The following is a 17,977-nucleotide window of genomic DNA, read 5'->3' on the forward strand; positions in this document are numbered from 1 at the left end:
TCGTATAGTGTACGTATAGTCAAATTTCCTTTATCGAGCTCCAGTTTTATTTACCTCCGATTGGTTCACCTTCTTGTTTGTTGTGCATAAACATTATTTTTGAAGTGTGTTTTGAAGTCACGGTTCGTCAACAAAAAGGCCATTTTTAACAATATAAACGCGTTTTCTAAACTCCCTTGGTTGTTTAATCTATTCCCCACGCCTGACTATGCGCCATATTGAAAGCAGTTCAATTTTAAAAGATATCAATATTGTATCTTCACTAATTTATCTGAAACTGTTTTTGTCCACTCACCATTATAATCACCAGAAACATATGACATTATACTTTTTATTGCTCCGTGCATGATAATAATGTATTGATTGATTGTAAATATAGCGGTTTACAAATATGAGAGATAAGATTCATTGTTGATTTATAAACTCATTTCGGTGTCACATGAGCCAAATATTTGAGACTAACACGTTAACGTCAAATAGAAACGAACTCCAAATTTCATGTCATAAGAATCCTGAAACAGATAACACAATAGAATATAACGGCGGGGACTAATGAATCTAATGTATTTCTATAAGCTTACTAAACAATTATCAAAGTTAATGGCTGTGAAGATCAAAATGAATATTACTCTGAAATTTTGTAATATTACAGAGATTTCAACAGCAATCTGTTCACAGAATTTGCGTCAAAATCAATATTTGTCGCGTGGGATTAATACATTTGGTCCTCATCTTGGCCACGCTTAAACGGGCATACAGTTTAGTTCATCAAATTTCCATATTATTATGGATACCAAAAAATTGAAAATTGACGTATAGGATAACAAAAAAGCTCCACATTTTGACATCCATCCATCCACGCAGTCAACTTCATGGAAATGTAATTTTGATGTGAAACAAATAGTCAAAAAAGAAAGCATTTAATTTATGGAGGGTGTGACTTTTATTTGAAATGTGACTTTTATACGCGCGTCAACCTAATTTTATTTCCGACCACTTAGTTAACTTCAGAATCCTAATGACTATTTATGCTTCTCACTTTAATTAATATATTCTAATGATTCCTATTTATAGAATAAAAATTGTCGTTGTAGTTATTGTAGGAGTTACTGAATACTGGCGAATACTAAAACGTCGACAGCCTATTTTAACAAAGTATATATTTAAAATAGGCGCAAACCTTTGACCCATGAAGCAGTATTTCTGGTGTACCAATTCTTACTAAGTCATGCCTAACAGAAATGAATATAGGTTAAATGTGCTAGTCCTTTATTGTTCACCCACTCGCTCGGAGAATTTCAAATATTTTGGAGTGACAACTATATCATATTTCTCGTATCATATTCTCTGACGTGGAGCATCAGAACATAAAATAGGTATTTCAAAAGCGTGCGTTATCAAATTTAAACATAAATGCTGTACGTCACAAACCACAAAAGCAATATATCAGCAAAATGGACAATACAAGAAGTTTAGAATAACATTTCGTTTCAAATATTTATCATCCTGGTGATGGGGTGGACAGTAGAGCCATACAGCGAATTACGGTCTGATGTATTCAACTTTCGCTTTTAAAAATACGCGTGACGTTCGAATCAATCTAAATTTATCATATTCGCTAGAGTTTGAACTCTCGTTTGAACTCATTCAGAGTTTTGAACTCAAATTATTATTGAGCTAATAAAATGACAGATACGGAGTGCATGTTTTAAGTCTGTTTTCTACATCAAAGGAAAGCCCCACGTGTTCGATCAAAATTATAAAAGTATTTTTTCAAAATCATCTTCTCAAAAAAAATTTTCTGCATTTGCAAAACAAATTCTGACCATTATCTAAAAAAACAGCTTTGATACTTTAATATCGTGAAGTCATGAAGCAATTTTAAGATATTTTACAAGGTATTTTATTTTACTCCACAATTACAAGCTAAGCATTAATCAAATGCGAATAATATGAGAGCAACGTGTCACATTTTTAGTGAATTGTCGAAATGCAAATAATAGGGGCATTGAAAGTGGTGTCCAGCCGTTTATCCCGCATACGACGTTTTAGGACAGGCGATCAATTGAACTCGAGGACGGTCGTCAAAGGTGGAACTAAATCTTTTCTGATAATGATAAGACATAAAATTCAGACATGTTGCTAGACCATGTGTCATTGCATGCCAGCCTATTAAACTCCACGATGTCATGAATTCCAGAACAATAGTATGTTGTGCTGAAACACAAAAATCAAACAAATTAATTGAAAACTTTAAGTTGGTGGAGTTGTTATAAGCATTCTACTGTTATCCAATAGATTTCCCGGACTCAGTTTACACGAAGACATGGAAGTCGGTAGTAGATCGTCCAGATTTTCGAATTGCTCTGGAAGACTCTTATTTTAGCTCAGGGGTGTCCAACTCAAAACATGTCGGGCCACTTTTTGGAACCACGCGGGCCGCAAACCAAGAAATTAGATACAAAAATGGGTATCTGAATGCATTGTGTTGAATTACACTTGAAACGAGACATGAAACATATTCATTCACTTGTGCTGGATATTTGGTCTCGATGTTTGGCCTCATTTTGCGTTGGTGTGCTAGCCTTGAGACAACATGCAAATGCTCGTCCGTTATGCTCGTTCGTGTGCGGAGGTCTGATTTGCTAACTTTCATAGTCTAAAAAAACTGCTCGCAAATATAAGAACTGCCAAAAATCGCAGGTATGCAAAGTGAATGTGCAATGGCTGGCGGGCCGCATGCGGCCCGCGGTCCACGTGTTGGAGACCCCTGTTTTAGCCAACAACCATATAACACCAACAAATATATAGGAATTTTTATTATATAATATAATTATCCATATAATTTATCCATCAGGGCACCCATTGAGACCAAGAGTTTTGAACACTGCAATCTGGGATTTATGTGATATATAATATTTAATTCAGATACGGATCGCCCGCCACCTATCTTTGAGATACGATCGAAGTATGACTCATATACCTTTCTAGTTTAAGTCAATTGTAAGACATTTTTATATCAGTATTCATTCCCGCGGATAAATATAAATCACTTTTAACCTTTATTTATATATGTTTACCACTAAATCTTCGTGACATGAAAATTTACAACATGTTTTGTTTATGAGCTACATTATATCTCATCTATAGTTTATTTATTTCCAGTTTACTTCCACTATTTACTTGAACTCAATTTATTAAAAGTACATTAAATTGGCCTCTGTTATTGTTTTCGTGGAAAGTTTGATCGACGAGATGAACTTAAGCGCGATGTCATTGATCATTTTAATATAACCTTTTTCAGTTCACACATTTATCGACGTAATGTTCGCCAAACGATAAAAGTAAACTTAATACGTCATCATCAGATATTTATGTATTTGTTTCCTTCAACCAACTCGAGAACGATTTGTTTAATTATGTATAGTTTACCTATAACACAAAAAAGCGCTGCCGTGCGCATGAATTAAATATCTGGACCATATATAAATTTCATGTGTAATGTATGGTTCTTCTATTCAATCTATACAATGCGTGAATCTGATTTGGTACGAGAGTACCCAGGCTGATAAAGATGTAGCACATCTGCTGCAAGTATTGTCCCTTTTTGTGGGGGAATTCCAGGATTTTGAACCCAATGCAAATGATTTTTATTCACTCAAATCTTCGAAAAGGATTAAATTTCTTCTTTATTAGACGGTTGATATATGAATTCAACATGTAAAGAAATTACCTCACAATGCGTTCAAACTATCCGCTTTCCCAGAACATTCATTCAAAATTGAATGTGTATGGGTAGCGGATAAGTGTCCCCAAAATGATCACATAAAAAAACTAAAAGGTGTCCAAAAAATGAAAATTGACAAACTGAGAATTTATGGTAATCGTATTCGATCCAGGATTCGAATTGCATTTGCACTCAAAAAGTGACAAAATTTAGCATTACGTAATAAGTAAGCGAAAGTTTTAGTAAACATTTCAGATTGTACATGTTATATTAACAACAGCTTTGTCCCCAGTATTTCGTGGTAAATTCGAGATTTCAAACTTACATGCAAAACAATTCATTCCAAGTTTAGTGAATCACGAAAGTTCAAAAATTGTTCTTTTGTAGTAAGTACCGATTCACGAATACGTAATCTTTTATCAATGAAATTCACAGAAAACACCGATGCTAATTTCCCCACAAATAACAGTTTATCCAATAAGTTAAATATTTCCTTGGAGAACTTCCTGCCGGTTATTTTCCCACACAATTAACACCGTTCCGTTCACAGAACGAATCTTCAAAGTGAACGAACTAATTAGCCTCCATTAATTTTGTCATCGTTACTAATTAAACACTGTTTTGCGTCATCACTATACTTTGACTATTGTGAGCACAGAAACTGAAGCCAAATGAGTTCATTTAGTCCTAAAACGAAAACATTTTCGTATGAACCCAGATCAATTATGAGAATATCTTGTAATATGCAACTGAAATTGATTCTGTACAGAAATATGAGGGAAAAAAAATTACTGAAAAAGTTTACGCCAATATTATTTTTTCAAAGGCTCGTAAGATTGAAATCTATATAGACAAGAAATATTTTGTTAGATGCAATGAAAATAAGATGATTTACAGAACTGTACTGCATCCTTAGGTAAGTAGTGACGCCATCCATACCTTCTTATATCAATGTCTTGCCAACGATGTTTTCTAAAATCATCATTAAATTAATGAATAGTGCATTATAACGTACACTGTACTACAACAACAATTTGATTTATCGGAAAATGTCGCCTGTTTTCTTACACCACGGGTATCCAATGCTATCGATTTTGGTTGGAATAAAAGCTGAGTTTTTTCCCCATTTTTGCAAAATACACATAAATATATGAACAAACCAATAAAAACGATGGCCAAATAATTGAATTGAAATTTATTTTTTAGGAATATTTTGGCAAGACAAGTCGAGCATAACCGTGCTAGTGAATATGTAACCAAATTGTTCCATTGTAAAATGCCAGTGTAAATGATTTTGTCCGTTTTGCTCATCGTTTATGCCGAATGGAAGGGAATACATATAAACAGAATAAATTATCTGGCTATTCAGACAAATTACCGTCAAATTTCTTAAATTAGAAACTACTGACGTTTCTGCAGATTTTCAATTCTTCAACAAAAGTCATGTAACTAACCTGAAATAATTTTATGAATGGTAATTATGGTTAGTGCCCCCAATGAATAAAAAATAGCGCTAAATCGAAAGGCTTGAAAAATTGTATCTGCAGAGTAGCTTAGCAACCTCAATAGCGGTTCAAATCCGATTATACGTTTATAGAATTTAGAATATTTCCATCCTCGATATCTTGGGTCAAAAGTGTTTTATCCAGCAATAATTAACTATAATGTGTTGATTATTTTCATGTTTCGAACGTGCGCTCTCATAATATTATAAACATGCAAAATATGTCGGAATTAATGATATTTGAGAAACCTATGATTCAAGACAAGTCCACACATACGACAATCGTTACAGTGATGTCCATTCCATGTTTGGTCCCGACAAAGAACCGATTTTTGAAAAGTTCCATCAGCATGGTAAACCTACAATAATTTTATTATTATATGTTACTTACATTTATCAGACACACCTAATATAATTGATAAACAATTTTTCGGAAAACATCACGAAATATTACGAAACGAAACATATTTTGACAGCGATTATGTTATGATAAACGTAATTAAGACATGATAATGAGATTGGCGAAATCCTCGAATGAACCCAGTAATCTAACAAATTATTATGGTCTAAGACTCTAAGTCGTTGTAATCCACAAACCGTCCACAATCAACTAAGTATACACTTTGAAACATTTATGATTGGATTAAACTTGACAGTAATAGGAGCTTTTGTTTTCACACAGTGAAGTATTACAATAATGCTATCAGTGGCCAAATGTGGACATGATGGACTAAACTGATTTTATACTGTTTATTTATTGAATTATGCTATAAATAATCTTTTTAATGAAACACAGTATATCAGTTCAATATCCTATGGCGGATACATTGATTCGATACCTTGAAGAGTTCGTAAACTATGCGAAATATTACTAAAATATCCTGCCCTGATAATTTCAAGGCGTGTTTAGTTTATCTGCAGCATCTTGTGAAAAACACATGGCAAATGGGTACGTCTACTGTCATCGTATCATCAACAAAAACAAACATATTTATCAAAGTAAAATAGCCCAGGAAGCAGAATTCCTACCGAAATAAGTTACAGCACAGCACGGCATTGGTCATGTTTTATATGATGGCTAAATTACATTATACGAACAGATGAATTTTCCGAACGTTAGCTCACGACCAGTTAAATAACATTGAACATTTTTACCTTGTTGTAGTAAGATATTTTTTGTTGTTCTATATCATGGGTCGGCAATCTTTTGTCGCTCGCGGGCCAAAATTGAAGGTTGCAAGTCATTGGCGGGCCGCACACATTTTTAGAAAGTTAAAAGCCGATGAATCACATTTTTTCACACAGATCAGAAGTTAGATTTTAAGCAGCCCATGAAGACTGACCGTTTGAATATTTTCCGCGCCAATAAACCATTAGCACTTAACATCAACTTTTCTGCGTTTTGTTGCCATTTGTCTAATTATAATAAAATTATAGGCTCATTAAACGAGTAATTGTGAATTATATATACTTGTTAGGTTAAAATATAATTTATTCTACACGTGTCTCAAAATAAATTCTGTTACGTGAAGAATATGATCGCCAAAACTGCTGTTTTGTTACTATAATTCAGTGAAGCGTCGCGGGCCGGATTATATTGCTCCGCGGGCCGGATCCAGCCCGCGGGCCGTAGTTTGCCGACCCCTGTTCTATATCTATAATGTTTTAAACCTGAAATTTCAAGCTATCGAGCCTAATCATTTAATATTTTGAATTATATGAATATTGAATATGTATTATATGGAAAGAATATATGCAGATGAGTTAATGGAAACAACCATTCGCCCACCGATCATGGCAAATATTGGCTGAGACGGGGCTTAAATTTAACATTGTCAGGAACACTGCGTGGGATGTGAGACTTCCACAAAGCACATGTTTTGGAACAAAAACATATTTTCTTCACAGGTATCGCTGGAAATCGAGAACCGTCTTAATAAAAGATCAGATGTTGTAGCTAATCTAGTAGAAAAACCAGAGAACTCGATCAATTGGTTATGTTCGCCAGATTTTTAATAAACATGTACGGCCATGAGAATGCATCAATCTTAAAGTAGGCACTAATTAAGTTATAAATCAATCAAATATCGATAAAGTGGAAGGAAGCTTAGTATAATCGGAAACAAGTTGGAAACGTCTGCGGTGATATTCTCATTACTCCTACAAAATATGATTGGCTCCTATTATAAAACACAGTAAACAGTAGTGCGTTATAAAATACCCTCCATAATATGGCATATATACTGGTAGCTCACAGTGCTTACTGCTCCTGCTGAACTTATACTGAGTGTAATATAATGTGGTAAAATCCATTGAGTGAACTGTCCCGAAATTATAGTGAATATGCTCACTTTATTTTACAGTGAAAAATTCGGTGAAAGGGAAATGTTGCAGTGAAATATCACGTTAACAATGTAGTTGGAACCTGCATCACATGACAAAATATTTTGACAATAGATAATAAAGGTAATTTCAAAGTTTTCTGTAGGACTGATTTTAGTCTTCCGTACAATGGTTCTTCCAGATTTATCGGCATGCAACGGTAAATACAGACATAGGCCATCGTACAAAGGTACCATTCGACTAGATGCGAAAACTTGATGTTTCATCATGTATTTGAAAATGGGCAAAAGGTCAATTGGTTTTATTCTGATGTTTAAACTCAAAAGATTTGCACAAATTAGTCTCTTAGGCGAAATAAATGATTTTCTAGCAGTTCTTGAGCAACTTGAATGCAAATTATTTTTTAATTTAACATGCAATAATTCTATGAAATGAACTGCCTTTCAAAATAGCTTTGAAAATCAGGAGAGAAACGAGACGAGAAATACACAGTAACAGATTTTCGAGGTTGTAACCCAAAATTACGATTATTCCATTCTAGAACGGCGTGACCAATATTGCATTCAAGTGCATGGCCTTAACATCTTAATTTGGCTTTCAGAAATTCTGGTAGCCTTCAATCAGAATAACCGGAAAAATTGAAAGTATCATAAGTCTGGTATAATTTTTTCGAATCATTAACGCAAATTTGAATGTGAACTCATTGGACGTACGAAACACAGAAACATTTGGCCAGGGGACATCTGTTGACTTCCGGGAAAGAAGCTTTTAACCACTAGCCAAAACAATCAAAGCGATACTTAACAGATTTAGCTATCTAGGAATTTACTGAAATGTAGTCTAATAGATCGACAAACAATTCCCGGAAATATAGTGGCGTAACTGGCACATCCAACACGAACTCATATAAATCTGTGTGAAGTACTTACAATACGTGAACGAAAATTATAACATGAAATTGTGCGGAACTCTGACATCACAAACACAGGTCAAAATGGTATGTAATATGCATCCGCGACGTGACGAATAAATGGAAACATGTGACCTTTTTGAAAATAAAATGTTTGTCGATTGGGATTCGTAGTTTCTGATTAACATCAACGAGATGAATGATTCAATATAATATTTATACAATATTTGAAAGAAATATATCGTATTTAATAAGTTTTCACAATTGGTGAAACGTTGCCTTGATTTTAGTAAGAAGTTTACAGATAAGGAAAACGTGACGCCAAAACAACCTTGTGTTTGATACATCCTAATGAAGAACAGCAGCTGCTTGAGTCAACAATCTTGCAAAATATCCGTGAAAAAATGTTGCAACCAAGCTTTTTGATGAGTTTGTGGCTAAAACAATTTGTTCGACACGACCTGTCTCCTTTGCTCCAGTGATTTGCTACGCACGTATTTTCGTACGGCAATTTTAAGTTTTTTAAATAGAAACCGATCGGTCGACCACGATTTCAACATGCTTCGACGAGATATATTTCAATAATTTCCAAAATTGCACAATTGAAATTTGTTTGCAATTCTATTTGTCTGTTGATTGTTGAAACCTCTTTTTGTGTAAATTATGCGTATCTCCGAAATGAAATAATTATTTCAGAATGATTACAAAAGATCAGAATTTTACATATAATGCAATGAAGCCATCGGAAATGACATCGTTTATTCTGAATCATTTTCGGACGCACAAATGCTTGAAATTCCATAAATAAACCCCACTAAAAACTGGGCGCACGTTTAACCACATTTTAACTTTAGTCCAAGGGCGTAGAATAAAGAAAGGCGATTAAAAAGGTCGACACTTTGAAATAAATGTTTTAGCTTTTTGTATTCAATATATATATATATATATATTTCGTACTTGTTTGGAACGGTTATTCTGTTACTATAACAAAAGTTCAAAAAAATTATAGTACTTTTATAGCAACCAGAAAGCATCTTTATGTAGAGTTGAAGCATAAAATACGATAGCGTTTCAGCATTAAATATTTGTAAATAGTTTTACAACATAAATTAAGCATTGGTTCAGCAACGTTTAAGAATATCATTTCACGTAATTCGTGGTTTATGAAAGCAATGCTGTAGAAGCTCATGTTCAGTTTGTTCAATGGCGACACCTATACGCATTTAATTTTTGTAATACCTGAATATGACATTTGTTAAACACCAGTTTTTACATGTCGTTCTAATCTAGTAATTATACTACTTTTTTGTACACGGTTTTTGAGTTTTCCTACCATCGAACAATATTTCATCTTTTTTCTTGCCCATCCCAAAATATATATAAGTATATATAGAGGTCTTGTCTTGCACGGGATACGTGACTTTGTTTACTGGACGGCAAAAAAACAAAAACGTCCAGCTTGCTCCTGTCAGTTGCAAGTCGGATTATACGTTTCCGTTTGGCTGTTGAAAATGGTAATTTCGTATTGTTCCGTTGGCTGTACGCATAGTATAGACAACGAAATGGATCTTCAGTTATATTCCACAGTTTTCAAAAGATCCGGAACGTCGCGCAATGTGGATATCATCTATTGGCAGGACTGGTTGGTGTCAAGTCCAGAAGTCATCTCGCTTGTGTTTCACTGTTTGTGGACAGCACTTCGTTGATGGTGAGTGATAATGTGCCGCTATCAATTTCTTTAAATACTCCTAAGCTCCCTCATTTCAATGGAATACGACATACCCCACACTCAAGTTCATGTTTCTGAAAACAAATAACTGGCTAACTAATCCCGACAGAATGGTAATCGTACGATGCAACTAAATCATATGGCGAACCACAGTCTCTCGTGCGATTACCATGCTATGTCGAGATTAGTTAGCCAGTTATTTGTTTTCAAAAGCATGGACTTGATGGTGGGGGAGGTCGTAACAGACCAGCAGTCGTGTGAACCACCCTCAGTGGGAGGAGAGCTGCAATCATCTCGCACACAACTATCCCAGCATGGGATTGGAACCTGTGAAACTACCAGGGTGATAAGAGATGCGGTGGCGAGCGTATTCCTAGATGGCGAATTCAATTGAATTCTGGTTATTTTTTGCATGACCACTGGCGTTAAACTTTAGTTATCTATTCAACTTTCAACACTTAGTAATAGATTACCTGCTAACTAGGAAAACAATACCTTATGGCAATTGATGATTAATTCCTTACACATGTCAAGTCTGCATATAGGCAAGCAAGCAGGCCTAGGCCTACCAATAACAGTAGTTTGTCATTTGCTTTCCATTGAAATGAGGGAGCTTATGAATATTTAAAGAAATTGATAACGACAAATTATTATTCACCACCAACAAAGTGCTGTCCGAAAACAGTGAAACACAAGCGAGATGACTTTTGGACTCGACACCAAGCAGTCCTGCCAATAGAATAGATGATATCCACATTGCACGACGTTTCAGATCTTTTGAAAATAGTGGAATATAATTGAAGATCCATTTCGTTGTCTATACTATACGTACAGCCAACGGAACAATACGAATTAATCATTTTCAACAGCTAAACAAAACGGAAAAGTATAGTCCGACTTGCAACTGACAGAAGCCAGCTAGACGTTTTTGTTTTTTTGCCGTCCAGTAAACAAAGTCATGTGACCCGTGCAAGTCCACTATATATAATATTGTAATTTTATTGAAATGAAATACATTCCAATGTCAAGCATGTACAATCATAGAGCGTTACGTTTTGTTATGTTGTTGTTCAAATTTCCCCTTTCAGAAAATTAGCTGAAAGCAGGGCCTCGTACACTCACTCGCTACATAGGATAGTTTTCTGCGTAACTTTGCGGAACTCCACTGAAATAGGAACAGTACTTCAAAAGGTTTGTTATCCTGCGTTCGACGTTATGTGAACTGGTGGTATTTTTTACTATCATAGTATCAGACAAAATACCTGCTCTGTAAGAAATTTTCTCACCACCAGGATCTGGCTTGCAAGTTCATTCAGCAGGTACTGCTTATGATTTGCGATGTAGGCCTGCACTCTCCTCATGAACGCGCACCTATAGTCATGTCGCGAATAACCGTGTTTCAGACCAATTTAAATTACCAACTATGAATATATATTCGAAATGATTACGGATTATAAATTTTAGGAAGCCCGTATTCTTGGTGAGGGTCGCTTCGTTTCTACTGTCATTGCGAGTTATAATCCTATCCCACCTTTGTCGGTCATTTTCTTGCGGCGAAATCGCAAATATACGGTGTGTACAGTGGTTAGTAGACGATGGCGAAGAAAAATAGCCGTACATAAATACTCAAGTCAGTATTAATTAAACCAATTGTACAAGACAAGAGTGAGGTGCTTTGAGAAAGAAGAATAGTTAAGAGAACAAGAGAGCTACGCCCAAATATATGGACACGTCTGTTCGCAGTACAGTACGGTTTACCGTACCGTCAGATCACAGTCTACAAATATATTCCCACCAAGCGAAGCAGTACAGTAGGACACAAAAGGCGTCCGATATCCGCAGAACGTTCAATGACGTCAGGGCAAACAAAAACAAATCTCACAGAGCTAACAGAAATATTTAAAATGAATAAAAATAATAGCCTTCTGGGGAAAAATTTTATTTTCAACCACTTAAAATTTCAAAGCAATTGGTCCAGTATTCGAAGAGAAAAGCGTTTTTTTAATATTTCCACTAGGTGTGTTATTCTGTGTCAAACAAAAAGAACAACAAGAACAACATAATATTGAAACGATCGTTATGTCCACTACATGTCCAAAAATAGATAGCGAGAAACGACCTCGACTTGGCGAAAGCAGGGTTTATATGGAACAAGTTGTTTACAGCATTTTTCTATTCCGTCTTAATTACTATTCATAATATCAGGATGTCCCTATTTCGGTGCAAATGGCAATAGAACCTCTTTTACTTCAAAGACTGGTATCAATGGGTGGAAATGTTTACGGGTTCAAAATTCCAGGAATGCAAGTGTCCATAGATGCGAATATCCATGGGTGCAAATGTTCATGGGTTCAAAAATACATAGGTGGAATCTGTATGTGGGTACTAAAATCTTCGGATGCAAAAGTATGCAGGTGCAATTGTCCTGGGTGCAAATGTACGTGGGTGCAAAGATAAGGGAAGGCTTTCGATACGGTAGAGTAGATCACACTATACTCACTCATACGCCGGCGGACTATTATCTGTCTACCTGATGGACCGGTATCGATTTGTTGAGGTGGGTCGCCATAGATCTCCAGTGTTTCCCTCTTGATTGTGAAATTGTTCAAGGGTCCGTAGTTGGCCCACTGTTTTTTTATTATTCATAAACGACTTGTCTAACAGCTCGAATCTTTTAACCACACTCCAACTTAATATGAACACAAAAATAAATAAAAATTCATGAATCGAGGATATGTAATAAACTAACGGCGAATATAGAAAAGTTGAAAGTCATGCCGTTTATGCCAAAATTTCGCACTGGATACCCTAACTAACCTTTCAATTTAAATTGAAGGCAACAAATTAGAGGTGGTCCACTTTTATAAATATCTTAGACCGAATATATAGGAAACTATCAAGAACGGTAGGGATCCTGGGTAGGCTCAGACATTACAAGATTCTACTCTGCGAATCGTTTATTTCGCGCTTTTCCAGTCCCACATTCAACATGCCATAGCTTCATGGGGTTCTACAGCTCAAATAAACATGCATAAGATAGAAGTTTTACAAAATAGGGCCGTTAGAATTCTTTCCTGTGCACCTTCACATTTAAACTTACATAATCTATTGGGAACCACTGATCTATATCACAAGCATAGAGTGCTAAAATTACTTGACATCCATAAACTAGAAATTTCTAAGATTATGCATCACTTTTGAAATAATCAATTGTCAGCAGCTTTTTACTATTATTTTGTCACGTTTAGTTCAGTGCATGAACATAACAGTCGTTTCTCAACAAGCAGCAATTTTTTTGTACCTCGCTCCTCTTTATTTAACCAATTCCTTGAAATACAAAGGTGTTTTAATTTGAAATAATCTACCCCAAGACCAATGTGAGTCATCCTATACGACTTTCAAATTTAAATATAAAAACTCCTGATCTCCTTTTACCAGTCCAGTTGAATTTGCCAAGCTACTCTTTTACCATTCCTTTGTGTTTACTAGAATAATACTCGACTTGGTTCACAGCTCTCAAGTCGACATCGCCTTGAATAAATAAACCTGCTTATTTTTTTGTTGGATTCTTGTTGTACTTAATATATTGCACATTGGAATGAATAGTCCTGCTTATTTTTTGATGAATTCTTGTTGTACCTCATATATTGCACAGTGGAATGAATAGTCATGCTTATTTTTATTGAATTCTTGTTCTACTTTATATATTGCGCATTGGTTCATCTCCAATCTACTTATAATTCGCAGATATTTGTGGAGGTGCAGTCACACTCGAGTGTCCATTTTTTCAGTTAAAACTATTATTTCGCAATACTCAAAAAGGTAACTTACATTATTGTTATTTGTTATCTGCGGTCATACCTAAGTATCCACATTTTCGTAGTCATTACTGCATTATACCGCAATAACCTTGTGTTACATGATCAAAACTTAAAAGCAGCAAAGCAGTATCTCAACTTTTATAATACGGTACTTGTTTTCATGATCCTATTTTTATATTATTAGTGCACCTTATGTATCATGTGCTTTTGTGGGCTATTAGATCTCTATTGGTTTAAAACTAGCAGTATAAGCCAAAATAATGTTTACCTTTATTCAATTTTTTTCATTTCTATTACTTCTTCATGCATATATTCGCATCCAGCACCGGGACATCAAGCCACTGTAGTGTACCACGAGTGTTTATTTAAAACACCTCTCAGATATTGGGTGGTTCTGAATTTATTGATATTTTCTGGTGATGTCGAATGCGGTACCGTGCGTAGTCCTTCCCGCGGCCATGGAATAATACTACTCTTCCATTCGTTATTTGATAAACTGTGATTTTCATGGTTACCCCGCCTGTCGTACTGGACTCGTTTGCTTTCATTAACAAGAGTGATACCACGAATGTCGTGTCGCTATGTATGAAGGTTCAGCTTTTGTTATTATTCTAGGTTTGACCTTTTCCCTCGGTAATTTGATTTAACGTTAGACTCACTCTCTCATAGGGGACACTGTTGGGTAATCATCACTGATTTATTGCGTCCCTCTTCACACTGAAATGCATTTTTGGACACGTCATTGTAGGCTACATAACGATCGTTTCAATATTATGTTGTTGATGTTGTTATTATTATTCTCTTTCCTTATGATGGAATCGCTTTTCTCTTTGAATACTGGACAATTGCTTTGAAATTTTCAATGGTTAAAAATTGATTTTTTTGCCAGAAGGCTATTACTTTTACTTATTTCAAAAAAATTTCTGTGGACTTCAAGAGATTCGTGTTTTATGTGTCAGAATAAAAAAAAGAGCGACACCTTGTGACGTGTCCATATATTTGAGCACAGCTGTCTTGTTTTTTATCCTTCTTTTAAAGACTGGATTGAAAGCTTCAGCCGCAACAACAATTAAGAGCTTAATATTGTTCACATATACAAAAGTACTGTTATGAAGCAATTTTTTTTAAAGCCACATGTTTTAACAGAGTTTGAAACTGCAAATTTAATAACCGACTTTATAGAAAAACGTATAGCAAAGAAAGAGGAGTTTTCTCAAGTAATCGACACAAAAACAAGAGAGCAATGCTTAAATACATGGACACGAAGATTAAAACGAAAAATTTTCCTTGTAATTTTCCAGTAATCAGACCGTAGTAGTATATATTTACGATCACACACCAAACAAAAGTTGTAATATATTATCTAACAGTTTGCTGCAACAACAATGAATTCACCAACTTCCGTAACTAAATTATATGCTCTTGTCCTCCGCTTAACTGCTTAATTCTTAAAATATCTCTTAGGTTTCAATTAGCACATTACTTTCTGCAATACTTGCAGCACATTGTTTTTTGAGATTTCACAGTTTCACAAGTCGTGGATTTCATATTGTTGCGTCACAACAACGCAAGATCAGGGAAAGTTCCAATAGGCACGCATTTTCCTCTGGTAGTAAAGGATATTAAAAAATAGCAACACATGAAAACTCAACTGCCATTCACGAAAAGACTTTATGCGTCGTCTTTCTCACGACTCCATGAGCATACGACCAAAACACAGTGTAGAGGAGTTATTTTAATAATAACGGGTATAAATAATGAAGAAAATAATACATAAGTATAAATTATTATGTTTTTCTCTGAATACGCAATATAATCTAAATATCAAAACTACCGGGGTTTAATCGTATGACAAACCACGGCCTCTCGCCCGGTTGCCAGTTCATGCTGGGTATGACAATAGTAGACCAGCTATTTTATTGGATGTATATATGGACTTAATAGTGGAGAAAGCCATAACCGATCTGCAACTAGATGAACCACCCTACAACGGCAAGGAGTCCAGCAATCCTCTCGCATATAATTGAGGTAATCAGAAGCGCGGTGGCAGGCGTGTTCCTAACGCTTAGCTCGGTGCGCCAATCGCCGACTAGTATCTACTATATCTGTATATATTGTTGTATATATATAGTTGACCAGCTATTTTATTGGATGTATGGACTTTATGGTGGAGGAGGCCATAACCGAACAGCAACTAGATGAACCAACCTAAACGGCGAGGAGTCCAGCAATCCTCTCACGTATAATTGAGGTAATCAGAAGCACGGTGGCAGGCGTGTTTTTAACGCGCCAATCGCCGACTAGTATCTACTATATCTGTATATCGTGAGTATCCTAAACTGTAAGTAAATAGGCTGGTACCGTATGGTATGTACAGACACCTGTCAATTCGTATACTTTCAGTCATCCGTAATTGATTGTGTCAAGTATCTATTTCCGTCAGATTGTTCGAGGCTATTCAATAATTTCGGTAACAACATCTGAAATCTACACTGATACCTCTTCCGATTCTTTAGCAGCAGCTTCTCGCTTCTGATATGATGTCTTCCTTCACGCAGGAAAAAAAATACTATCATATTAAGTTACGTTTAAATACTTTTTTTTTTTTGAATTTATTCAATCTTCATCACTTTCGGCTTTATATTTCAACGCAACATGTAGAGCACCAAAGCATTTGACCAAATCCTTGTTGTTCGTATTGTTCACATCTTTGACACGAACTGTATATATTGATCGTATTATGTTGTTTTGGTTCTTGTTCTTGTTACTATTTTTCTTCTTATCGTTATGAAAAAAAGACCATTACTTTTATTTATTTCAAGGATTTCTGTGTGTTCTATGTGATTTGTTTTTCACTTCGAAATTTTATCTAATGACCTCAAAATCTATAAAAAATTATTTGCAGCGGTTCTGCGCCCGTGTAGTACGTAGTATGCTTGTGCTACGCAAAAGTTGGAAGTTTTTTCATCGTGAACTATGAAAGGTAAAGTACTATAAAATATTTGATACTGCAGTTGTAAGTTGAATCACTTGGTATTGTAATTTACGTGAACGTTACCATGCTCCACAATTCGAACTCCGTACAGGATATAATTCTTTGGGAAATTGTTGTTAAATATTTCGTATTGGTCTTCACATAATTTGTTGTACATACACATATAGTTTACAAAAAGCAATATTACCGACACAAATTTACATATATAATCATTGTACTTTGTGTTGTCTTTATTTATTTATGTTACCTATTAATTTGACGGGCTGAAGCCTAGAACCAAGAACAACACTACACAACTGAGATTACTATTTCGTTTAATTAAAACCGAAGCTAATGTTTACCAAGGAAATCTTCATCATATAATATGGCGCCCTGCGACGTAAGATCGCCGTAAGCTCTATTTGGTTATATTCGCTACGGCGCCCTCTATTGGATGTAAGAGGCAATCGCGAATTTCTTCTGTCGATTAGACTAGCTCTGTCGGTCACGTATGTATCACCTGAATCATGCCTACAATATGGCTCATGTTTCGAATCGGCGTTATTAATATACAATCATACACCCCCAAATCGTATTTGCATTTGTATCGTATGTATATTTGTCATTCGCACTACGTCAAATATAGTTAATAGAACATTTTAGCTTTCACTACTCTTCTTTGTTACCGAGAGCAAGTACGTCGCAAAAACTTCTAACCTTGTCAGAAATTTACCTACATCAATACATCTTGTTTATTGGCACAGTAAAGTGCATGACACAAATTTACCAGCTTATTAGCCGTGTATAAATTGGAACGCATTATTTTGCCCTGGGGGTATTGACCGCGCTAATTTCATCGCTCGACTACACAGGCGTTTCGCTGTTGGCCACATTATCCGTAATTGATCGAGTTTAGGACTTCTCCAAAACGTGGTATCGCCAATGAACATAAAGACATTTTCGCGGTAT

The sequence above is a fragment of the Styela clava genome, chromosome 11 (genome assembly GCF_964204865.1).
Source record: "Styela clava chromosome 11, kaStyClav1.hap1.2, whole genome shotgun sequence".
In the NCBI taxonomy this organism is placed as follows: Eukaryota; Metazoa; Chordata; class Ascidiacea; order Stolidobranchia; family Styelidae; genus Styela; species Styela clava.